This window comes from Aulonocara stuartgranti (genome assembly GCF_965226115.1).
Source record: "Aulonocara stuartgranti genome assembly, chromosome: 7".
In the NCBI taxonomy this organism is placed as follows: domain Eukaryota; kingdom Metazoa; phylum Chordata; class Actinopteri; order Cichliformes; family Cichlidae; genus Aulonocara; species Aulonocara stuartgranti.
Genome location: NC_138945.1, coordinates 43,894,940 through 43,921,043, shown reverse-complemented (window position 1 = coordinate 43,921,043; position 26,104 = coordinate 43,894,940). Strand labels below are relative to the sequence as shown.

The window sequence follows — 26,104 nt, the reverse complement described above, 5'->3', positions numbered from 1 at the left end:
TGACCTGGAACACTGAGAACCTTCACAGACTCTTGACAGAGTGCTGAATTTTTCTCTGAAGAAAAACCTAGGGCGGTTGTTCTTTTCTTCAATTAGTGATGAATCGTAAGATGTTCTAGCTTTACAGAGGGCTTTTTTATGGTGTAACAACTATAGCAACAATTTTGTAAGATGTGCATTTTAGAGTTACACCAGGGACTGAAATACTTCTGATGTGTGTCTTTCTTTTCAGAGGAGCTGCAGTATCAGAGTTGTATGCAGAAAAGATGTAAAACTATCAACAAGATAATCAGCCTCTCTGGGAGTACAGTTCAGGTAGCTGCTTTGCACTGTATTGGCACATTATTGGCACATGGCATTGAGCCCTTCAGCCTCTAGGGGCTGATAGTGGACTGTCAGACTTATTTATTTACTCATGATTCAACAGTTCCACAGTCCCACGGCATCTGAAGCATGCCAGTTTTAAAGCCCCTGCCCCCTCCCCCCAGATGTAAATCACACTGCAATGGAAACTTGAAGCAAAGGAGGCCCTTTCCGATTGAATGTACCTATAAATCACCACCCTTATCCACACGGGCTAGATGATCCAGACTGACAGACAGAGCAAGGGAGAAGCAAAAGGACAGATATGCATTTACACAGCCTTATTTCACATAATAGTAAATGAAATGTTATTTAAAAACAATATTCTCCTTCAGTGTATCTGCATTACCATAGCACTTTTCTATTCACACTGTCCATTACTGGACAGTATCTCAAAATTTCATGGTAAAATGAAGACAGCCATAGTGGTAGGTGTAGTTGTACAGTGAAAGAATTTTTTTAAAGAGGAGGGCTGAGAGAGGAGCTCGAGAAGATGTAGAGGGTGAAGACAACAATGTTTCTGTGGCACTCAGAGCAGTGACCCCCAAACTGGGCAAGTGGCTCCAGCAGATCTCAGGAACGACATCTATCGATCGATCTCTGTCCTATGAACAACAAAGATACTATGCTCTCAGCTCCCAGGCATCTGGTAGAGGACCTCAAGTCTTTAAAGGACCAACATCTTCCTTGGGGGGCTCAACCCGGGGTAGCGGTCACGTCCGGTTGGGGGCTCTGTTGGCTCTCAGGTGACTGTTTCCTCGCGGCTGCGTGCAGCGGGGCTAGGGGAGGGTCTGTGCTGACGGACGTGGGTTACTGACCTGGCAACCTGGCTGCCCCTGGGTGGGTCCGGGATGGGCGTGAGGTTCTGGGGGCGCTCCGTCTCTGGGCTGGGGCCCGGGCCGGGCCTCGGGGGCTTGGGTCCTGGTTGGTGTGTTGCCGGGGTTGTGGGCGGGTGGGTGCATGGGGGCCCGGCCCTGGAGCAGGGTGCCGCCGGTGCGTCGAGCCGCCTGGGGGGCTCTTCAACTGGTGGGGGGGATGGTCACATCTTGCAGGAGCTTTCTTCTCTTCAGGAACTCTCTGCAGGAGGGGGAGATACAGGAGAGGTGGAGGAAGATCTCAGCCTGGGCGTTTACCGTCTTATGTAGTCTGGAAGATGTGTGGATGGTGGGGTGGGTGCAGTTTTCTCTGTGGTGGGGTTGGGTGGACTGTCCAGGGCTCTGTGGAGCCGGGGGGCGCTACTGCACTGGGCCCCGGTCTGATGGGCCTGGGCCCCCCTTCCCTGGCGGGTCGCGGAGGGTGGGAGTGCCTACTGGGGTCAGCGGGGGAGCTGGCCCCAGGGAGGGGTTACCTGCCCCTCCCTTCCTTCCCTCCCCATCTCCAGCTGCCTCCCTCTTCCCGCTCCTCCACAACCACCCACACATGCAGGGCCTTGGAGTGGGGGTATGTCACCAGGGTGCAGAGGAGGTGGTCTGCCTCTCCCCACCGCAGGGAAAAGGGTAACACCACCTGGGTCTGGGTGCAATTCCCCCCTCCAGGGGCAAGGGTACCTAGACCCGGTTTGTAGAGTACGCTTGGGGAGTGTGATTGTGTGTACAGCGTCTCTTTATGTCTGTCTCTACGTTGGTTGAGTGTGGAGTGAGTGCATATGAGAGCATGAGGGTGGGAATGGATGTTTGTGTCTGTGTGTGCCTGTATGTCTGTGTCTATATGTCAGGTTGGGTATCAGACGCCACCTCTCTGGGGACACCTCAGGCCCTCCAAGGTTTGGAGGCCTATCTCCACCCACCACCACTTCCCCTGCCGGTGGCGGACTCCCTCAGGTGTCGGTGTGTTGGTGGTTCTTTGTGTCTGGGGGTGGGCGTCCGGGTACACACCGGCTCACTCCTTGGCGGCCGCTTGTCGGGGCCTGGGGCCTGGGGCTCGCTCGGGCCCCTTTGGAGGTGGGGTGCCCCCGGCCTCTCGGCCTGGGGCTCGGTCACTCAGGCCCAGCTGGGGGCCAGCGGAGCTCACGGGCGTGTCACTGCAACTCCCCCTGACTTCTGCTCCGCGGCTGCTGGGCGAGCCCTCATCTGGGACTCTCCTCAGCTCTTACTGGAACAGTGGCGCGGCTGCCCCTCTGTTGGTCTTCCATGGTCTCTTGTGTTCTGGGGGCCTCTGGATGTCTGGAGTTTTGATCTCCTCCATACCCGCTTCACACCCTGGAGGACGGGGCTGTGGCCCCCCCACACTCCCTAGCAGATCATTACATGGAGAAACCTTTGGAATGCAAGCATGCTGATCCACACAGGTATGCACACATGGGTATTCACAGACGCGGACTAAAGCTTTCTTGGCTGCTGCCTCAAAGCACACTGTGCGCTGTCTATCTTGCGTGCTGCACAATATCGTTTATTATTTAGTAAATATTGATATCTATGACTAGCTAGTTTATTGTGATGGTGCTTTGTTTTCTCTATTATTATGTTGCTCTTTGTTGTTTGCTGTCTCCTCTGTTTGTTTTTTTTGTTTGTTTTTTTTTTTCTCCATACAGGTGACCCAGGAGTTCTTTTTTTTTTCTCTCTCTTCCCCCCCTTCTCACCGTCTCTTCTCCCCTTTGGTTTTCTTTCTTTCTCTCCCCCTCTTTCTCTCATTCATTCCCCCTGTCCTATTTATTAAAAAAAAAAAAAAAAAAAAAAAAATGACAAAGGATGAACTGAAGCTCTGCCATCACGTAATGTCGCATACTGCTGTTTCTGATGTCATTTAGAAAAAAAAAAAAAAAAAAGGACCAACAAAGACCGTTTGCAGGATGAGTGGGAAACATATATATACATATACAGGCATAAAATTTCAGCACCTTTGAGTGGATGGGATACATTAGGGAGCAAGTAAACAATTTGTCCTCAAAGTTGACGTATTAGAAGCAGGAAAAATAGACAAGCTTAAGGATTTGAGTGATTTTGAGTAGGCTAACTTGTGATGACTAGATCAGCGGTCCCCAACCCCCGGGCCTCGGACCGGTACCGGTCCGTGAGTCGTTTGGTACCGGGCCGCGAGAGTTGAGGCTCAGGTGTGAAATGTATGGTTTTCAGGGTTTTTATCGGTTTTCAGCGTTATTTTGTTATCGTTTTTATCGTTTACTCGGTTTTCCTGGGTCTTTTCACGTGTGTTATGAATAAATCTTCTTTTTTTCGGTACCGGTACTAGTTTTATTTTGTTGTATGTATCCACGACACCTTAAAGGCCGGTCCGTGAAAATATTGTCGGGCATAAACCAGTCCGTGGTGCAAAAAAGGTTGGGGACCGCTGGACTAAATGATTGTATCAGAGCATCTCCAGAACTACAGTTGTGGTATAATATCCATCAAAAGTAGTCCAAGGAAGGAAAAGTGGCAAACCAGTGATAAGATCATTGGTGGCCAAGGCTCACCAACACATTTAGCGAGCGAAGGCTAGTCCATGTGGTCCAGTTCAACAAATGAGCTATTGTAGTTCAAATTGCCGAACAAGTTAGTAGTTGTTCAGCCCTAAACCTTTCCAGACTTTTCTTTCATCTTCTGTTAAGTCTACTAGTGATCCATGACAGAAAACGAACAAAAACTATTGCAAGGCCTCCCCTCAGTTGAATGGACTCATTCAGTTAAATTCAACTTTATTTCTACAGCACTAAAACACAACAACAATTGTCTCAAAGCCCCTTATTTTGCAAGTTAACATTTACTCATGTTTATTGACTCATGTTCTGCATCTATAAGAATTAAGGATGTGTGCTGAGTGGATTCATCTTCAGTTGTAGTTTTACAAGACTCTCATTGACACTGTTGGTTTCTAAAATCTGGTGAACTGCATTCACTAACTGCTAACTAGAAAGAAGTGTATGAGTCACTGACATAATTCATATGATTTTAGATAACTTATAATGTACACAGGGATCTGAGATCATAAAAAGAAATATCAAACAGTAAATTCAGACTGTTATCAAGTAAACAGTATGTTATCGTTACCAAGACATTAAACCATAAATAAGAGTGACAGTTTCCTTGACTACCCTATAGCATACTCAAATCACTTATGTGTCATTGTTACGGCCCTAGCAGGGCCTCCTCCTGAAGGTGCCTGTGTGGGCGTGTCCCACCACTTCTTCTGCCTGAGGTGCCACCTTTCCCTGTAACACAGCTGACTCACATCAGTAATTAAAAGTATTTAAGCCCAGGGAAAGGTGAGCTCTGGGCCAGAGTGCCATTTTGTGTGGTGTTTGCAGCTAGTGAGCTGTGTGTGTTTTGTGGTGATTGCAGCTAGTGAGCTGTCTGTGTTTTGTGGTGATTGCAGCTAGTGAGCTGTGTTTGTGGTTTCCAGCTAGTGAGCTGCGCTTTCCTTTTGACTTTGCTTTATTGACCAACGCCTGAGTTTTGTTTGTTTTTCTTAAATGGTGAGCTTAGTTGAGCTACTTTAATAAAACTCTTTAATTTAACCCTTTTGCCTCCTTGACCTCCTTTTTCTGACCTGGACACCTTTTGTTACTTCCCCCTCACCGCCTAGACCCCTCAGGGGAACGTAACAAGTGGGGGCTCGTCCGGGATCGTTGAAAAGGGAGTTTTGAGTTGGAATTGGTTTTTGATTATCTGGCTGTTTTTTACCTTTGGAGATTCAACTTCCCAGTTTAGTTAGGTGAGTGTCCAGCTGAGCTTTGTTTTAAGTTCTTCCTTCGGGCACTCTTTTGTTGTTTTGCCTTTTTTATTTTCGGAGTAATCCTGGGCGGGGATTAGTTCCCTGTTGGGGGTAGGCAATTCAGGGCTCCGGTCGCTGAAGTTCTGCCTTTCAAGTTGCCTCGAGCCCAGCATGCTCCAGAAGATAGGTAGGTAAAGTTTGCTGTGCTTAGGAACTGGGTAGGTTGTATTTGTTAATGTGTGTGTAGCAAAAGGTAAGTTGGTCAAGAAGAGTAAGTTGTTTGGTTACATTAATTGTTGGCTAGCCTGTGAGAACTGGCACAGGTGTGTGGTGGTTTTCTTCAGGCTGAAATGGCGTTCCAGTTGAATCAGCTGGAGCTGACGAGCACTGGGCCTACATCTGTTGGTGAACAGGTGTCTAGAAGCTCGTTTGTGGGCAATAACATCCACCTGGTTCCCGTTTTCTGTGAATCCAGTGTTGAGAGCTTCTTCAGTGTATTTGAAAGCATAGCAACTGCATTACAGTGGCCTGAAGACGTGTGGGGGGTGATGTTGCTGTGTAAATTCACAGGTAAGGCTCAGGAAGTTTGCTCTGGTCTGTCTATGCAGGACAGCCTAGTTTATGAAAAGATTAAAAGTGCTGTCCTCCAAGCCTATGAACTTGTGCCTGAGGCCTATAGGCAGAACTTTCGAGGTTTGGAGTTGGCACAGGGTCAGTGCTACCTTGACTTTGCTCGGGAGAAGGCAAAGCTTTTTGGTAGGTGGTGCTCTGCAAGCCAGGTTAAAAGTTTGGGGTCGTTACGTGAGCTCATGCTTGTGGAGGATTTTAAAAACTCTGTTCCTGAGTGTATTGCTCTTTATTTAAGTGAACAGAGGGTTTCCACTTTACAGCAGGCTGCCATACTGGCAGATGAGTTTACCCTAACTCATAAAACAAATGCTGTAGAATGTGACATCCCTTCTCACTACAATACATCTTGGAGAGCTAGGAGGGAGCCAGCTAATGAGGCTGAAAAAGTGGTGGTTTCAAGTTCCAAAGCAAAACTGTGTTTCTTCTGCCACAAGCCTGGCCATGTGGTTGCTGATTGTGTGAAACTGGCACTTAAGCGGAAAGCGTATCGAAAGGGAAGAAGGCCTGATTTGAAAACAGTCACTCATGGTTCTCAAACTAACAAGGTTGTCAGGCCCAGCAAAGGACCACACTTGGGGCATAGTTGTTTAAGGGGCTCCTGTGGTCAGTGTAAGGGATCAATTAACCCTGAGTGGCCGCTGGTTGACAATTTCCCAGGTCCCCAAAATGACCTGCAGGGGGACAGGCTGTGTATAAAACCACCAGTAAGACCCGCAACCCTGGCTAACAAACATGCCTGTACCGGTGACTTGAGGAATCGTCTGCAAAGTGTTGCAGAAAGGTCTTCTGACTGCCTGTGTTCTCCACATGTGATGGCTCAAAAAAGCCCTAGCCATCACATGAGACATTGTTTTGAGGGTCTGGGGCCACCTTCAGTAAGTATTTTGAACCCATTGAGATGGGGTTGGCAGCTTCCGCTGACAATGCCTAACCGTTGCTATGGGGTTTGGTAGGTGGAAAACCTGCAATTTGGTGATGCAATGGTTACGGACTTGATTAATCATTTTGGTTATCGAGATAATTTGACAAACCACGGGTTTGTATTTATGGGAGGGGGTGTTACGGCCCTAGCAGGGCCTCCTCCTGAAGGTGCCTGTGTGGGCGTGTCCCACCACTTCTTCTGCCTGAGGTGCCACCTTTCCCTGTAACACAGCTGACTCACATCAGTAATTAAAAGTATTTAAGCCCAGGGAAAGGTGAGCTCTGGGCCAGAGTGCCATTTTGTGTGGTGTTTGCAGCTAGTGAGCTGTGTGTTTTGTGGTGATTGCAGCTAGTGAGCTGTCTGTGTTTTGTGGTGATTGCAGCTAGTGAGCTGTGTTTGTGGTTTCCAGCTAGTGAGCTGCGCTTTCCTTTTGACTTTGCTTTATTGACCAACGCCTGAGTTTTGTTTGTTTTTCTTAAATGGTGAGCTTAGTTGAGCTACTTTAATAAAACTCTTTAATTTAACCCTTTTGCCTCCTTGACCTCCTTTTTCTGACCTGGACACCTTTTGTTACTTCCCCCTCACCGCCTAGACCCCTCAGGGGAACGTAACAGTCATTAGCCCACTGGATGCTACTTTGCTCCTCTCTGTTATGCCTCTGATCTGACATCTTATTACTGTGGAGAGTTGACACAGCATGCACAGTAACATTGAGCACATAACAGCCACATAGCAGAGATAGCACTCCAGTCTGACTAGCACTGGAGGCACTAGATATTTTCAAGCAACCTTTCCATGACTACAGAAGCAAAAGTTGCTTTTCATAACTGGCATTCTTTGCATTTTGACACTCACAGCTGCAGTTTGTTAGTATGACTACTTCTTTCAGAATAAGTGATAGTAACAAACAAGAGATTAGATTTAAATTATTTATTTATTGAGTACCCAATCACAGCAGAAGTCATATCAATGCACTGGTGGTCTGGTTCAAATGTTTATAAGTAAGGAAACTGAGGAAACTGAGATTTGTCTGTGGAAAAAAAGTATTTTATGCATAAATGGATGTGTAATGAATTCCAAGCCTTACAGTACACCACAATTAAATGTGTCAACTGCAACTGAATGCTCTTGCAAGTAATGCCAAGTCAGAATTCTGCTTGGTCTTGATGTGTACAAGCATACAGGCACTCATGCCAACCTTACACAGGCTGCCAAGTCAACTCCACCCCCGCCCCCACCCCCTGTCCGTGTTCTCATCAGGAGAGTAAGCATAGACATGCAATCTGTATGTTTGCATATGCATGAGAAAGTTTCATTTAATCCTAGATTCATTTTACTGCATTTTAAAGAGCCCCAGAGAATCACCAGAAGGACACAAGAACATCCAATAAATGGTATGGACCCCACAAGTTTTGATTTCAACCTCAGAGGAGTAACAGAAGACTTTCTCTTTACTGCAGTTTGCATGAAGTCCATTGATAAATAAAAGCTATTCCTCATAACTTTACTGTCTATGGCTTTTTTTTTTTTAAAGGTATTCTTAATTTCAAATGAAAATACATGTGACTGATACACATGTACACAAACACACTTAGTCTTACCTACCTGTGCAGAAGCCTGTATAGCTGCCATGCAGATCTCTCAGAGTACCATTCCAAGTAAAGTGATTCTGGCCATAAACAGACATTGTAACTGCTTCCACTGATTTCTGTTAACAGCTGCCCTGTTTGTCTGGTTATTTATTTGTCAGTCTAATCCACATACGCTGGGATCTAAATGAAAAGATGGGAAATAAAAAGAGATTCTTTCCCTTCCTTTCTTGTTTTCTCCTCTGACTTGGTGTTAGTGTGAAGGAAACTTAGTGTGGTGTGCACTACTGGAAGTAGAGGGTGTGGAGTTAGTAGCACTCATAAGCGCCTGATTGGGTGACCTTGTGCCCTTCTGTCTTTTGACTGCTGTTGGTTAGTAGCCTAAATGTGAAACAACACACCAGTATGTGCAAGAGGACAGGTGGGGTGAATTTATATAGTGTGTGTGTGTGTGTGTGTGTGTGTGTGTGTGTGTGTGTGTGTGTGCACATGTGTTTGTACCTGCATTACTTATACATGCTGATTTTCCACACTCACACTGAGTGCGTGACTGACACCTCTGTCTCTGGAGAGAGGTGGGGAGATGATCATTACATATATATATATATATATATATATATATATATATATATATATGTATGTGTGTGTGTGTGTGTGTGTGTGTGTGTATACATTTTTGCTTTACTTTTTTTTATCATTATTTCTAGACATTTGAATAAAATTTCCTATACATGCTGCACGCTTTTCATTCAAACCATTCAAGACCCTTGGATAAATTTGTTGCTAGAGCTTTCAAGGTTTTTCTTCCAAAGGCGTTTTAATTGATCTCACACTCTCAACATTAGATTTCAGGATTGTAGCCTTTACCTTCTGGGCTTTTAGGATTGCATGTCTTACTTGGTCTGTTCCTCATTTTTCTGTGGTTATATTTTTTACACCAGGCTTTAGGGTTAAAGGTTGTTCAAGCTGAATTTGTTGTTTCTTTTCAGCATGATATTTTCTTACTCGTTCCCTTGTTTGTTCCCTTATATAAGCCCATCATTTCCGGTCTTTCACTCAAGTTCCTTCTCTGACTTCTTTCTTTCTGTTGTGTTTCTCTGCAGCTTTGAGTGAGCAGTCTTACCCAGGATGGCATTACCTTGGCCTACAGTAACACTGTGAGATTTCTTGGAGTCATTTGTGATCAGGATATGTACTTCAGTGCGCACATTAAATAAATTTGTAGGACTTTCTTCCCTTGTGCATTTCTTCTATGCACAATATCTCTAACATTAGAAACATCCTTCAGTGATGCTGAAAAACTAGTTCGTATGTTTATTATTTCTAGGCTGGACTACAGTGGTCCCTCGCTAAAACGCGGTCTCCCTTCTCGCTGTTTCACGGATTTTTTTGTGCAATTTTGCATGCTTTATTTTTTTTTTGTACATCGCACTGTGTTCTGCGTCCTGATTGGCTGTAGACCATTGTGAATCAATCTCGTGGCGTGTCTCCTGTACAGTACAGAATGCATTCAGCTTTTCAAATTTACATAAATCTTAGATCGTTAGCAGTGCGACTCTGAAGTGCTGTACTGTATGTTTGTAATTTTTCTCCCCAACAAACAACAACAATGTCGACGAAACATTTTGCATCGTCAAAGGCAACCGCAGGCGCCTTTGGTTTCATTCTATAATACTGGACTTATTTTTCTACGAAGTTTTGAACTTTGAGAGTGTTTAAACAAGAGAGAAAAGTGTGAAAATGTTCTTGCCTGTCTGAGAAAACTGTATAAAGTGTGCAGTGAGGGGTTTTACAGCCTTAAAACATATATAATAATTGTAAAAAATAAAGTTGGATACTTCGCGGACTTCACCTATTGCAAGTTATTTTTTAGAACGTAACTGCCGCGATAAACGAGGGACCACTGTACTGTAATTCGTTATTATCAGGATGCCCTAAAAACTCCCTAAAAAGCCTTGAGAGCATTACAAGTAATGTGTTACTGTAATCTGATTACTTTTTCAAGTAACGTGTAAAGTAAGGGATTACTATTGCAAAAAAGGTAATTTGATTACTGTTACTTTCCCGTAAGCACGCTGCATTACTGCGTTACTAAAACCGTGATTTTTTTGCGAGAGTGTTCCATGACAGTGACGTAAGCGAATGTGACTTTCGTGGCAACAGCTGTGTGCAGATCAACAATGGATAATATATCGAGTGCGGGAGAGAGTATGACCGTGCAGCTTTTAAAGAGTGGAAGTACTGACCTTACTTTGAGTTTGATTCAGTAAAAGGTGACAAAAACATTAGCGTCCGCTGTTCACTGCATGGGAAGAAAACTTCTTTTTACAGCAAAAAACCCCCTAAACTTCCAAGCAAGCACCGACAGCTGCCACGGGAATGTGAAATTCACAGAGAAACTGCCTGATCCTTCCACTGACCGCTACGACACACCTGCACCAGGGCAAATTTCCGCCTGCCCCACTCTTACTATACAGGTGAAAATAGAGCAACAGGGCCGCTGAGTCTTTGATTTTATTTATTTTTTGCTGTGTTTTACGTGCATCTATTTGAAAAAGTGTGTGTAAACACAAAAGGACCAACACATTGTGCAGAGGAATGGTTTATTTGAAGAGTTTCAGTCAGGTTTCAGAGCTCATCACAGCACAGAAACAGCTTTAGTGAAGGTTACAAATAGGGCTGGGCGATATGACCCAAAATTTATATCTCGATATTTTTTAGCTGGATGGCGATATAAGATATATATCTCGATATATTTTTTAAAGCCATAAAGTAAGAACAAAAAGAGAGTTCTTAGTCAAAGCTGTGTCCCAGATGTCACACAGGCACTTTTATTAACATAGAGCATAGATGTACATAAAATTTACTCAAAAATAAATTATGAGCATTTATTAAATAATAACGCTCCATAAATAAAAGAAAACAATGTTGTTTTTCTGCATAACAAAAAGCTCACAATTGTGCAGTCAAAATGTAAACTAAAAGACGCTGAGCACAATAACAAAGACAGATTTCACAGCTGCTCTGTTCCCAACTTGTACTGCGTGACTGGCAGCCTGGAGTTTGAAATCTGCTTCGCAACCATGTCTCTTAACAAGTGCCATTTATGGTCCTTATACACAGTAAGGTAATATTACGTTGAAGCACAGTACGTATCACTCCGCAAGGCTCAGCCGTAATGCTCCGACAAACCATCAAGCGGTGCAGCTCCGTAGCTTACCAAAGTCGTACTAAAACATTTTTTGACAGATTGCTGAGCGCCGTGTTCTACATAAAATCGGTTCGCGGCCATCAAGCACAACCCGAATTCATACATAAGGCGCGCTGTCAACATTTGAGAAAATGAAAGGATTTTAGTCCGTGCAGCACCTCTGGGCTGCATGGCATTAGCGTGGTTAGCTCGTTAGCGTGGTTAGCTAGCTAACACGTTGACGCCGTCCAGTAACTCGTTAACGGAGATTTGCCGTGTCCATCTTGTCGCTTCCTGCAGGTGAAGCGATGGGGGAGGAGGGGGAGTTGTGTTCAGTGAAGGAGAGGCGAGTCCGAGTAACGTTGCGAAAAGACGAAAGTGGACGAAAGAGAGGGAAACTTGCGGCTCCACAAGTATAATTATAACGTAACATAGACTATATCGATATAAACGATATTGTCACATCTTATATCTCGTATAAAAATATATCGATATTTTTTAAAAACTCGATATATCGCCCAGCTCTAGTTACAAATGATCTTCTTATGGCCTCTGACAGTGGACTCATCTCTGTGCTTGTCCTGCTAGACCTTAGTGCAGCATTCGATACTGTTGACCATAATATCCTATTAGAGCGATTAGAACATGCTGTAGGTATTACAGGTATTGCACTGCAGTGGATTGTATCATATCTATCTAATAGACTCCAATTTGTGCATGTAAATGGAGAGTCCTCTTCACACACTGAGGTTAATTATGGAGTTCCACAGGGTTCAGTGCTAGGACCAATTCTGTTTACATTATACATGCTTCCCTTAGGCAGCATCATTAGAAGACATAGCATACATTTTCACTGCTATGCTGATGACACCCAGCTCTATCTGTCCATGAAGCCAGATAACACACACCAATTAGTTAAACTGCAGGAATGTCTTAAAGACATAAAGACCTGGATGGCCGCTAACTTTCTGCTTCTTAATTCAGATAAAACTGAGGTTATTGTACTCGGCCCTGAAAATCTTAGAAATATGGTGTCTAACCAGATACTTACTCTGGACGGCATTACCTTGGCCTCCAGTAACGCTGTGAGGAACCTTGGAGTCATTTTTGACAAGGATATGTCCTTCAACGCACATATTAAACAAATATGTAAGACTGCTTTCTTCCATTTGCGCAACATCTCTAAAATTAGAAATATCCTGTCTCAGAGTGACGCTGAAAAACTAGTTCATGCATTTATTACTTCCAGGCTGGACTACTGTAATTCATTATTATCAGGATGTCCAAAAAACTCACTGAAAAGCCTTCAGTTAATCCAAAATGCTGCAGCAAGAGTCCTGACAGGGACTAGAAAGAGAGAGCATATTTCTCCTGTTTTGGCTTCCCTTCATTGGCTTCCTGTTAAGTCCAGAATTGAATTCAAAATCCTGCTCCTCACATACAAGGTCTTAAATAATCAGGCCCCATCTTATCTTAATGACCTTGTAGTACCATATCACCCTATTAGAGCACTTCGCTCTTGCTCTGCAGGCCTACTTGTTGTTCCTAGAGTATTTAAAAGTAGAATGGGAGGCAGAGCCTTCAGTTTTCAGGCCCCTCTTCTGTGGAACCAGCTTCCAGTTTGGATTCGGGAGACAGACACTATCTCTACTTTTAAGATTAGGCTTAAAACTTTCCTTTTTGCTAAAGCATATAGTTAGGGCTGGACCAGGTGACCCTGAATCCTCCCTTAGTTATGCTGCAATAGACGTAGGCTGCCGGGGGATTCCCATGATGCATTGAGTTTTTCCTTTCCAGTCACCTTTCTCACTCACTATGTGTTAATAGACCTCTCTGCATTGAATCATATCTGTTATTAACTTCTGTCTCTCTTCCACAGCATGTCTTTATCCTGTCTTCCTTCTCTCACCCCAACCGGTCGCAGCAGATGGCCGCTCCTCCCTGAGCCTGGTTCTGCCGGAGGTTTCTTCCTGTTAAAAGGGAGTTTTTCCTTCCCAATGTCGCCAAAGTGCTTGCTCATAGGGGGTCATATGATTGTTGGGTTTTCTCTGTATCTATGAAGCGCCTTGAGGCAACTTTTGTTGTGATTTGGCGCTATATAAATAAAATTGAATTGAATTGAATTGAAAAAACCATTTTATTTTATATGCTGGAATATGCAGAAAAAAGGTTTAAATGTTAAACAAATTTCTTCCAGTCAGAGAATGTTGCATATCATTTAATGTTTGCTTCACGCATAAAGTTAAAAGATTAAAACTAATAAAACTAGTTTCAAAAAGAAACTTTTTCATTTGATTACATTTTATATGATGGATTATACAGAAAAAATAGAATTGGGCTGAAAGATCTATTGCTTTTTTACCTATTCAGGTTGTAAATAATTTTTTTAATAAGTAACTAAGTAACTAATTACTTTTGGGGGGAAGTAATCAGTAATTAGTTACTGATTACTTTTTTCAAGTAACTTGACCAACACTGCTTGAGAGTACTGACAGGGACTAGAAAGACAGAGCATGCTTCAATGCCGGTTATGTGTCAAAATAGAGATATGTGAGTTTCATTCACCCTCAGTCACTTCTTGGCTACATGCTAGCAGGAGGCCAGGTGAAGACAGACCTAGCTAACGTTCTAGTCGTGAGGTAATGGCCCACACCAACATCTGGGAAACATCTTCAATGTTTTCTGGGATTCGGTGAATAGATATTTTAACTTAACGGAAGGGGATCTGTAGAAGGGGGATCTCGGTGGACTTGAGGTGAGTGAGAGGTGCAGCTACCTGGCTGTACATCGCGTTCCAAGTTATTATGCACATTCCCAGCCAACATGTATATATGGGCCCCACCTGGTTTTTGCTCGGGCTGGATGGGTACCATATGGGCATGGGCTCAAACTGGGCTTTTTGTATGGGGCCTACTTGGGTTCTTCACATTGAACCCATATGGGCAATGCCAAGTGGGCACTTTTAGTAGGTCCTAGCTGGGTCAAACATGGGAAACACTTAACTTGGTCCAAAATGGGAAACACATGTAGGACCCACTTGGGTTTTCCACCTGGGATAGACATGGGCAAACACAGTAATTTAAGGATAAGCTGTTGTTGTGTGCCCCAGGTGGGGCAAAGTGAGGTAATCAATATATATTTTTAGCACTGATGACATAGGTGGGGCCCACCAGGTCAAACTATATGGGTCACACATGGGCAAATGCAAGTCAGACCCTGAAAACATGTCTATGTGGGCCCCAGGTGGGGCAAAGTGGGGTAATCAATATTTTTTTTTAGCACTGATGACATAGGTGGGGCCCACCTGGTCAAACTATATAGGTGGCACATGGGCAAATGCAAGTCAGACCCTGAAAACATGTCTATGTGGGCCCCAGGTGGGGCAAAGTGAGGTAATCAATATATATTTTTAGCACTGATGACATAGGTGGGGCCCACCTGGTCAAACTATATGGGTCACACATGGGCAAATGCAAGTCAGACCCTGAAAACATGTCTATGTGGGCCCCAGGTGGGGCAAAGTGGGGTAATCAATATTTTTTTTTAGCACTGATGACATAGGTGGGGCCCACCTGGTCAAACTATATAGGTGGCACATGGGCAAATGCAAGTCAGACCCTGAAAACATGTCTATGTGGGCCCCAGGTGGGGCAAAGTGAGGTAATCAATATATATTTTTAGCACTGATGACATAGGTGGGGCCCACCTGGTCAAACTATATGGGTCACACATGGGCAAATGCAAGTCAGACCCTGAAAACATGTCTATGTGGGCCCCAGGTGGGGCAAAGTGGGGTAATCAATATTTTTTTTTAGCACTGATGACATAGGTGGGGCCCACCTGGTCAAACTATATAGGTGGCACATGGGCAAATGCAAGTCAGACCCTGAAAACATGTCTATGTGGGCCCCAGGTGGGGCAAAGTGAGGTAATCAATATATATTTTTAGCACTGATGACATAGGTGGGGCCCACCTGGTCAAACTATATGGGTCACACATGGGCAAATGCAAGTCAGACCCTGAAAACATGTCTATGTGGGCCCCAGGTGGGTTATGTTAAGTTAATATGGGCATATATTTTATGTGGGCTCAAGATTGTTTATTATATATGGGACCCACTTAGGTTTCTCACATTAAAGCCATTTGGGCAAAACCAAGTGGAAACATATAGTAGGTCCTGGCTGGGTCAAACATGGGAAACACTTCACTTGGTCCAAAATGGGAAACACATGTAGGACCCACTTGGGTTTTTCACATGGGTTAGATATGTGCTAACATAGTCTTTTAAAGAAAAGCTGTTTTTGTGTGCCCCAGGTGGGGCAAAGTGAGGTAATCAATATATGTTTTTAGCACTGATGACATAGGTGGGGCCCACCAGGTCAAACTATATGGGTCACACATGGGCAAATGCAAGTCAGACCCTGAAAACATGTCTATGTGGGCCCCAGGTGGGGCAAAGTGGGGTAATCAATATTTTTTTTTAGCACTGATGACATAGGTGGGGCCCACCTGGTCAAACTATATAGGTGGCACATGGGCAAATGCAAGTCAGACCCTGAAAACATGTCTATGTGGGCCCCAGGTGGGGCAAAGTGAGGTAATCAATATATATTTTTAGCACTGATGACATAGGTGGGGCCCACCTGGTCAAACTATATGGGTCACACATGGGCAAATGCAAGTCAGACCCTGAAAACATGTCTATGTGGGCCCCAGGTGGGTTATGTTAAGTTAATATGGGCATATATTTTATGTGGGCTCAAGATTGTTTATTATATATGGGACCCACTTAGGTTTCTCACATTAAAGCCATTTGGGCAAAACCAAGTGGAAACATATAGTAGGTCCTGGCTGGGTCAAACATGGGAAACACTTCACTTGGTCCAAAATGGGAAACACATGTAGGACCCACTTGGGTTTTTCACATGGGTTAGATATGTGCTAACATAGTCTTTTAAAGAAAAGCTGTTTTTGTGTGCCCCAGGTGGGGCAAAGTGAGGTAATCAATATATGTTTTTAGCACTGATAACACAGGTGGGGCCCACCTGGTCAAACTATATGGGTCACACATGGGCAAATGCAAGTCAGACCCTGAAAACATGTCTATGTGGGCCCCAGGTGGGGCAAATGTGAGGTAGTCAAATATATATTTTAGCACTGATGACACACGTGGGGCCCACCTGGTCAAACTATATGGGTGGCACATGGGCAAATGCAAGTCAGACCCTGAAAACATGTCTATGTGGGCCCCATATGGGTTATGTTAAGTTAATATGGGCATATATTTTACGTGGGCTCAAGATTGTTTAGTATATATGGGACCCACTTGGGTTTATCACATTAAAGCCATATGGGCAAAACCAAGTGGAAACATATAGTAGGTCCTGGCTGGGTCAAACATGGGAAACACTTCACTTGTTTCAAAATGGGAAACACACGTAGGACCCACTTGGGTTTTTCACCTGGGTTAGACATGGGCAAACACAGTCATTTAAAGAAAAGCATTTGCTGTGTGCCCCAGGTGGGGCAAAGTGAGGTAATCAGTATATATTTTTGGTACTGATGACATAGGTGGGGCCCACCTGGTCAAACTATATGTGTCACACATGGGCAAATGCAAGTCAGACCCTGAAAACATGTCTATGTGGGCCCCAAATGGGTTATGTTAAATTAATATGGGCATATATTTTACATGGGCTCAAGATTGTTTAGTATATATGGGACCCACTTGGGTTTCTCACATGAAAGCCATATGGGTGGGTATCCAATGTAGGTCCTAGTTGGGTCAGTGATGGTAAATGTGTACATGGGTTTAAAATGGTAGCACATGCTGTGCATTTTGAATGTGAGGATTCTTCTTCTGTGAAGAGCCTGAGAAAGTGTTATTTGAATAAAGGAGGATTTATTCCAAACAAGCCCATCACAGATTGCACACAATCCAGGGAGTTGTGAAAGTCAAATTTTAAAAAGAATCTCAAAAGGAAGTAAGAACATAACTCTCTTTTATAACCTGCAGACGGCACCCATGAGTACCATTCTCTAACAAATCACCCTAACTTTAAAATATTTGGCACAACCTCAGTCTATCACTTCTGATATCCTTAGGCACAGTCAAATATTCTTTACTTTTCATTTTTGACCCTCTCAGTTTTTAGCCTCAGTATTTGAACTTTCAGTGCTCTGCATGGTCAGGCTCAGATAAGATAAAATAAGAACTTAATTGATTCCTCTTGGGGATATTCACTTGTCACAGCAGCAATAAAATGTGATGAAAACGGACATAAGAATAGAAAAAAAAAACATTATAGCATGCAATATCAAGAAAAGCAAAAAAATACACATTAAAACCTAAGATATAAGTGAATTATACAGAGAAAAATACAGATTTGCCATTTTGTGCAAATTCAGGATTTCCAGTTGTTCAATTAGGACTGTTCACATTAGCAAACATGCAGTTGACGATTTCCAGTAAATCAGACACACTATACTGCATTAGAGAAAAGACCATTAGCTACATATGTGGAAGCATAATTCACTTGAAAAACTAAAAAGACTGTAGAAGTTGAAAGTTTTGGTTGATCAGATCCAATATGTAAAAGCTCCTCAGTATAAAGCTTACTCTTCAACCTCACCCTGGACACAGTCTGTTTGACCTGCTCCCCTCAGGCAGGAGGCTCCGGTCCATTCACACCAGAACCTCTCGCCATAAGAACAGTTTCTTCCCCTCTGCTGTTGGACACATGAACAATAACCGTATGACTGTTCCCACCACTAACACATGACCCTACTGCATCACTGCATCATTCCATGTTTGGCATTGATCACCACCTGCACTCATGTATATATCTATCTACTTAGCACTTTTAATTCTTATTTTTATTTTTAAGCGTTTATGACAGTATGTTTGCACCAAGCACCGCAGCAATTTCCTAATGTTGTAAACCTGCTCAACATTTGGCAATAAAACCCTTTCTGATTCTGATTCTTTTAAGTGAGGTGTTGCTATTGTTATCATTATGATATATTCTGTCAATTATGCTTTTATTATTATGTTGTTTTATTTTTATGTTATTTGACAATAATTACATATGATTTTTTAAAACATATTAACCATTCCTATACTTAAAAACTAAAATTTATCTTTTTAACTTGTGCATGGTTTGCCTTTTAAAATGTTTGTATCAGGCATAAAACGACTTTTTAAATAAAGTTGTTTTTTAAAGTGAGCGGTTCCTATTGCAACCAGTCTTCGCGGTCTTTTTTGTTTAAAGGAGGGAGGAGCAGATTGCGCCGCCTATGAAAAAAAAAACTTTTTAAATAAAGTTGTTTTTTAAAGTGAGCGGCAACCAGTCTTCGCAGTCTTTTTTGTTGAAATGAGGGAGGAGCAGATTGCGCCGCCTATGGACTAGTGTGGTCTGTCCTCAGTTGTGAGCAGATTTTTGACTTGCTGGTTCCTGGAGTACGTGGAGGACATCATTTAAAGGAATTTAAAACTAACACCAAGGTAAATACTGAAGGTTTGATAAGTTATCATCAATGGTTATTTTAGTTGCTTTCTATACTTGTCCTAAACGGTATAAGGGAGAGAGGCATATAACATCCTTAGCTAGCAGGTGGAACTGGGTTAATTTGCTGTTATTGTCTTTGGCGAATATAATTAAAAGTTACTCACAAAACTCCTACTGCCTATATTCTACTCAGTAAAGTACATTTTATCTTATCTTATTCTGTTTCCATCGCACCAATATCTCTATACAGTTTGTGAATTTACGTAATATAATGTACACCGCGTTTTTTCTCCCTCTGTGCATCTGCAACCAGCTATTTTTAATTAATTCAAAAAGTAATGATTTTTTTATTTTTTAGTACTGTGCTTTAGTGGATTCCCGCTCAGGTAATGCGGCCATTATGCACTACTCAGTAAACAAAATGGCAGTTAGTCGTACAGTACCACGTGACATACATGTGCAATGTGGCAAGCTCACTTTATAGGGGTGTAAAATATGAGATGTTTGTTTAAATTACTGCAGTAGATGCTTGCAGCTTAAATGGTAATGTTATCAGATATGCATTTATGGTGTGCAAAAAGAACGGGGGATGGGGGACAAACACAGCTTTTTCAGCCTAAACACTGCCTGGATCACTGTCAGGCTACGTCCACACGTACATGGGTAATTTTGAAAACGGACATTTTCTGTTTTCGTTAAAAAAATTAAAAAAAAAAAATCCCGTCCACTCGCAAAAGCCAAAACGCTGCTAGGAACATGCCAAAGCAGCAGGTGGCGATATATTCCTAACGTGTAGAAATGTCGGCCAATCAGAAGTCATGAAGCCTGGGTGGGAAAGAGTAAACAAAGATGGTGCATAGAAGCAGAACTGAGTCCTATGTGTGGAGGGACAGTAACTGTGTATATGTAAGCATTGAAACACTGCATAGAGTAAAATTAACAGTAATGGTATTTTTTCTAAGTCATTGTAGAAATTCATTTCACCGAAGCAATAACCTGGCACATGGTGTGATGTCAAAAAAGGCACAGACCTTTGATGCTGCGTTTCCTCTGTTTCCCTCATCCACACCTAAACGCAAAAACGGTTTTTGAAAATCTCCACCCTGGCATGAGTTTCAAAAAAGTCTCCGCTTTCAGTAACCGTATGCCGTTTACGTGTGGACGAAAGGTGAAAACGCACAGAAAAATCTGCGTTTTCAAAAATACCCGTGTACGTGTGGACGTAGCCTTAAATACTGTGCTGTTCCATCTAGTTATTGGTCCAAGGCAGTTATTAATTTAATAAGTAAGTGCAGATCAGATGGTGATGTAGGAAAATGCAGAACATGTTACTATAGCTGAATGCTGTGTAAAACACTAGTATTAAATCTAACTCCCATTGATGGCTTAATTAACTATTTAATAAAATTAAGTCTTTCACTAAATATCCCCCTATGCATAGTTAAGTAGTCTATGTAGCAGTCTACTGCAGGATGTCCAAAGTGCAGCCTGCAGGTCATATGTGCCCCCCTAAGTGATTTTGTGTCATTCAACTGTAAATGAAACATGTTAAAATTTTATACTGCTTGTACAGCACACAGTTGCTGAAGATAGACAATTAATAATATTTTTATGTTCAGATTTGTTCTGGGATATGTCACCATTTATATATATCTTCCCGTGACTTTAAAGTTTGTCAGCTAGTTAGGTACATTTTTGCACTGCCAGTGTTTGCTGTTGGAGTTGATCAGTTTACCATATAAACACTTGCAGTGCATTTCAAACTTATAATTACACTGTTCATTTTGTGCATTAGTAAGTAAATCTCCTATATTGAATTATCCTGGAAAAAATGGAAACGTTTGCAACTTTTTCTTTCTCATGTACTTTCTTTTATTTCCTTATGACATTTAGATTCTTTGGGATCTCAAACACCATCTTTGACATGTAAGTCATTTTCATATTATTTGTATTACTTATTAGCCATATTCAATAGCTTGCACGGATTATTTTGAAAAGTGATGGTTAATGGTACATCTGTGAAAGGAGTGCATTACTATTTTTTTTCTTCTGGTAATCGGTATAAATGTTTATTTAGCTGCAGGAGTCAATGACCAATTTCATAATTAGACATCTACTGAAATTTCAATGTTTTGTGCTAACATAATGCCAACAGTGCTCTCTTCACATGTCCCACAACTCTGACAGTTTTGCTCCTCCCCTCACAATTGGAGTTCTCTCTGAGCTGCTGCTGTCAGGTGCATCAAAACATTTTACATTCCCTTGTTATTCGAATCTCTATCTGAGTTTAGGACTCCAAACATTCACACCTGCTGTCAGTAACCAGAGCTCACAGGACTGTAAGTAGTGCTGCTCATTAAGGTGAGTTGAATTGAAATCTATACTTTATAGGAAGGTTTTTACTGATAAAAGTGGTAATAAACATGGTAACCAATAAAAATGCAGTGCCGCTTTAAAAAAAAAAAACAGAAATTACTCCTGTAATTTCTAACAGTTTTTTTAACAGCAGGTGTGAGCATCCATAGTCGTTAAGCTTTGGTAAAGATTTAAAAATAACATAACATTAAACATTAAATAAGTTTGATGGTGTTGACAGCAGCAGCTCAGTGTTAATCAGCGGATGGTGAGGGGAGCAGGAAAGCGTTTTTCGTCGTAGTTGTTGGAGTTGTTTAAGATGCTGATATTCATAGGAACAAAAATTAACTGAGTTGTTTTCCATTCTATAGAAATTGTGTATCTACTTTTTAATAAGTCTTTATGCTGATGTTCTTAATTATCATGTATTACAGATTTTATTTTTAAGCAACAACATTTTAGCATGCAATCAGAGCATGCCTTACAGTACAGTTTTGTAAGCTGTGCACACAAACAGACTGTTAATTTACAAAATTGATCATTCAACAAATGTAAATCACTGCAGATTTTTTGTTTTAGGTGCACTGTATGGGCTCAAAATGTGGTCATAAATATTTTGTACTTGTAAATCAGGATTTGTATGTGTAAAAAGTATTTGTGTGTGGCCAAAAAAACCCTGCACGTTACAAGTACGAATTTTGACCCTATTTTTCTTCCTTTCATCTGATTGGTCAATGTCATGTCAATCACAAATGTAACAATCCAATCAGAGAACAGATGGGTTTGGCTGTCGGAGGGGAGCTTTTTTGAACTGCAGGTCCTTGAAGGGTGATACAGTTTGAAGCTGGAGGATCTCTATATAAATATCCGATAGCAGCTAGGTCCCCTAACTCTCAGCAGCTGTTGAAAGGATAAAGTTGTGGTATATCACTGGTTAGAAATACCATTATTACTTTAGGATTAGTTTAACACAAAGTCAGGGCTGACCCGGGACCATTGCTGTGAGTCACAGTGCGCAGCATAAAAGTGCTTTCACATCAGACGCAGGATGTGCTGCTAATGCTAACTGCTAACTAAAAGCAAAGGATCCAGAATTTGTAGCGCTGGCTGCTGGGCTCTGTGGGTTTTTGCAGCAGCTCTACCTGTACTAGATGCATCTGCTCCTTGTCGTTTCTATCTCTGACTTTATGTCCTCTACAAGAGTTTCTGGGTTTTTTTGCTAGTTCTTCAAATGTTCAATAAAAACATGTATGCTAATTCATAACGGAGAAAGCTTTGTAATGAAAGCTGTCATTTCCAAAACATTGCCCCCCCGCAGCGCTGTTGAAAAGGCTGTGGAAGTCCCTGTATTAAGCACGTAGACCTGTGACACAAAAATCACCAAAGTCGGATGACCACAGACTGTTTTCCTTCGTGGTGATGAAGGAAAACGCTGGGTTGGCATGTAAAAGGGCATTTATTCCCTTCAAAGACCTGCAGTTCAAAAAAGCGCCCCTCCGACAGCCAAACCCATCTGTTCTCTGATTGGATTGTTACATTTGTGACATGACATTGACCAATCAGATGAAAGGAAGAAAAATAGGGTCAAAATTCATACTTGTAACTTGCAGGGTTCTTTTTTTTTGCACACAAATCTTTTTTACGCACACACAAATTCTTTTTACACATACAGATCTTTTTTTATGCACACACACACACAAATCTTTTCTTACACACACACACACACAAATCTTTTTTACACATACAAATCCTGATTTACAAGTACAAAATATTTATGACCACATTTTGAGCCCACAGCACTATAACAGCTAGAAGGAACTCCTCAAAATTAAAGGCAGAATAGGGAAATACATGGAAATAACCATTTTCCTTCAAGCACATCAGCAAAGTTAAATTGGTATACTTGATAACTGTTGTTATAAGTATCACATGAATATGAATCCCCACAATTATAGATTTTAATTGGGAAGCAACATGCAGATGTACAGAAGGACTATAAACAGCAATTTCTATCACATACAACTCTTTGAGAAAATACCAGCAGTGAGAATTTATCACTTGCTGATTTATACATTTTACAGTGTAGATTGATGGAAAATCTCCACTCTGGCTGAAGTGTTTTTTACAAACAATGTTTCCAAATACAGTGGCTTGCAAAAGTATTCGGCCCCCTTGAACTTTTCCACATTTTGTCACATTACAGCCACAAACATGAATCGATTTTATTGGAATCCCACGTGAAAGAAGAATAGTGGGGATGGTGTGTTCAGAGTGATGTGCAGTGTTAGTTTTCCACCACACATAGCGTTTTGCATTTTGGCCAAAAAGTTCCATTTTTGGTCTCATCTGTCCAGAGTGTCTTCTTCCACATGTTTGCTGTGTCCCCCACATGGCTTGTGGCAAACTGCAAACGGGAGTTCTTATGGTTTTCTGTTAACAATGGCTTTCTTCTTGCCACTCTTCCATAAAGGCCAACTTTGTGCAGTGCACGACTAATAGTTGTCCTATGGACAGATTCCCCCACCTGAGCTGTAGATCTCTGCAGCTCGTCCAGAGTCACCATGGGCCTCTTGGCTGCATTTCTCTCTTTCTCTGCAGCGCCCTCCTTGTTCGGCCTGTGAGTTTAGGTGGACGGCCTTGTCTTGGTAGGTTTACAGTTGTGCCATACTCCTTCCATTTCTGAATGATCACTTGAACAGTGCTTCGTGGGATGTTCAAGGCTTGGGAAATCTTTTTGTAGCCCAAACCTGCTCTAAATTTCTCAATAACTTCATCCCTGACCTGTCTGCTGTGTTCTTTGGACTTCATGGTGTTGTTGCTCCCAATATTCTCTTAGACAACCTCTGAGGCTGTGACAGAGCAGCTGTATTTGTACTGACATTAGATTACACACAGGTGCACTCTATTTAGTCATTAGCACTCATCAGGCAATGTCCATGGGCAACTGACTGCACTCAGACCAAAGGGGGCTGAATAATTACGCACACCCCACTTTGCAGTTATCTATTTGTAAAAAATGTTTGGAATCATGTATGACTTTCATTCCACTTTCACGTGTACACCACTTTGTGTTGGTCTTTCACATGGAATTCCAATAAAAATGATTCCTGCTTGTAGAGCAGGGCGATATGGCCAAAAATATTTATCACGATATATATTTGAAAATTTGCGATAACGATATAACCGACGATATAATTGATGCGAGACAAAATACAACTCCACAACATTACTAGTGCAAAAAGACAACCTTCCATTTATTTTCACTTAAACAAGAAGCTGGTTTTTATGTACATTAAAGCTTTATAGAAATGTAACAGTGCAAATGCAAATTCCTTGCTGAAAGTTTAACCAAAAGGCATTTCCAGTAGAAATGGGCTGACATATCCTGAGCATAACCATAATATAATATATAATATATAATATATATAATATCCACTGAAGTTAAAAAGAGGTGCTTTGCAACATTAAACTGCAGTGTGCAGTACGCATTTTTCGGACCATAAGGTGCACAGGATTATAAGGCACATTAAGCGAAACAAAGCAGTCAGATAAATCAAACTTTATTAAACTCATTCTTCTTGCTTCCTCCACTTCTGTAACATTGATTCATTAATGTTGAATTCTCTGCAGCTGCTCTATTCCCATGTTGTTGCAGTATATTAATAACTAACCTCGTATTGTGGATGGATTATCTCAGTTGTTCTCCTGACTGAAGTTTGGTCCATTTACAGCATCCTGCCATGCGATTGCATTTGTCTCTAACCATGAAGAACCTTCACATTAACTTTTATAAGTGGAAAAGTGTTAGTGTTCGTCCTCCAGCTTCACTGTTTATGTTATGCTAACATAGCTGTGTCGCTAGCGATCACGTAGCACATCATTATATACCAGCTAGCCCAACTTCAGTAACCCTACAAACGTCACTGCTGTTTAGTTTCCTGTCTTCATTTATGTTGGAAGTGATAGCAGAGCTGTACGTTTGATTTTTTTTTCAGAAATCTCTCAGTCAGAACATGCAATATCATGCTTAGGTAACTAGCGAAACTAGCGAGCTAACTTCCGCTAGCTTCCTGCTAACTTCTAACTCCGTTAAATGTAATAACTTTTGTTTTCATGGATGCCTGGAAGTTAAACTTTATAGTTACACCTGGTAAAGCAGCAATGCTGATCGTTTTATTAAAGATGAAAGAATTTAGACAGTTTTTAACTCTAAGTGATGCTGCAGTGTTGTTTGACATGAAGAATACGGAGCTTAGGGCCCAGATTACTCCCAGATTTAAGAGCATCTTAGTCCGACAAATACGACAATAACGATGGCCGCTTGCATGTTCAGCAAAAAAATGTGCTTTGTTGTGTATCTGACGGACAAACACCAAACCAGTTCCACATCACTGAAGTTGCACCATTTTTACAAACCAATTCTGGTTCATCTGTTTCACTCAACGACCGGCCATGTGCGTATGAAAACAAAGGCACTGCGCATGCGCGTTTTACTCCCATTCTATCGCGATATTTCATTTTCCTATCGTTGCCTAACATTATACCGGTATTATCGTGAATGGTATAATATGGCCCAGCCCTACCTGCTTGTGTCTGCAATGTGACAAAATGTGGAAAAGTTCAAGGGGGGTGAATACTTTTGCAAGCTACTGTATTCCTCTTCAGAATATCTTCTGCAATTTTATGGATTGCCGTATGTGTGAAAATGGCTCACACTTCTATTCTGCACACAATCTTCTGTGTATTTTAGTGAAATGGATTACCTTCTTGCCAAATCACGGACGAGGAGAAGGAGAATTAAAGTTAGAGTTCAGCAGCATTTACAGAGCCTTGCTTTAGATGCTGTGGAACTTGCAGAGAAGGCCGTGGACCAGGCTTTGCAATACACTGAAGATGTGG

The 26,104-nt window shown here is 42.0% G+C and overlaps 1 long non-coding RNA gene across 1 annotated transcript; it reads left to right on the top strand.

Moving 5' to 3' along the window:
• The first annotated feature begins 18,637 nt into the window (after positions 1 to 18,637).
• LOC309710237 lies at positions 18,638 to 26,026 on the top strand. Its single transcript, XR_014277692.1, has 3 exons — positions 18,638 to 18,846; positions 20,744 to 20,776; positions 25,956 to 26,026. It is a non-coding gene; the product is annotated as an uncharacterized lncRNA (long non-coding RNA).
• Positions 26,027 to 26,104: the final 78 nt, after the last annotated feature.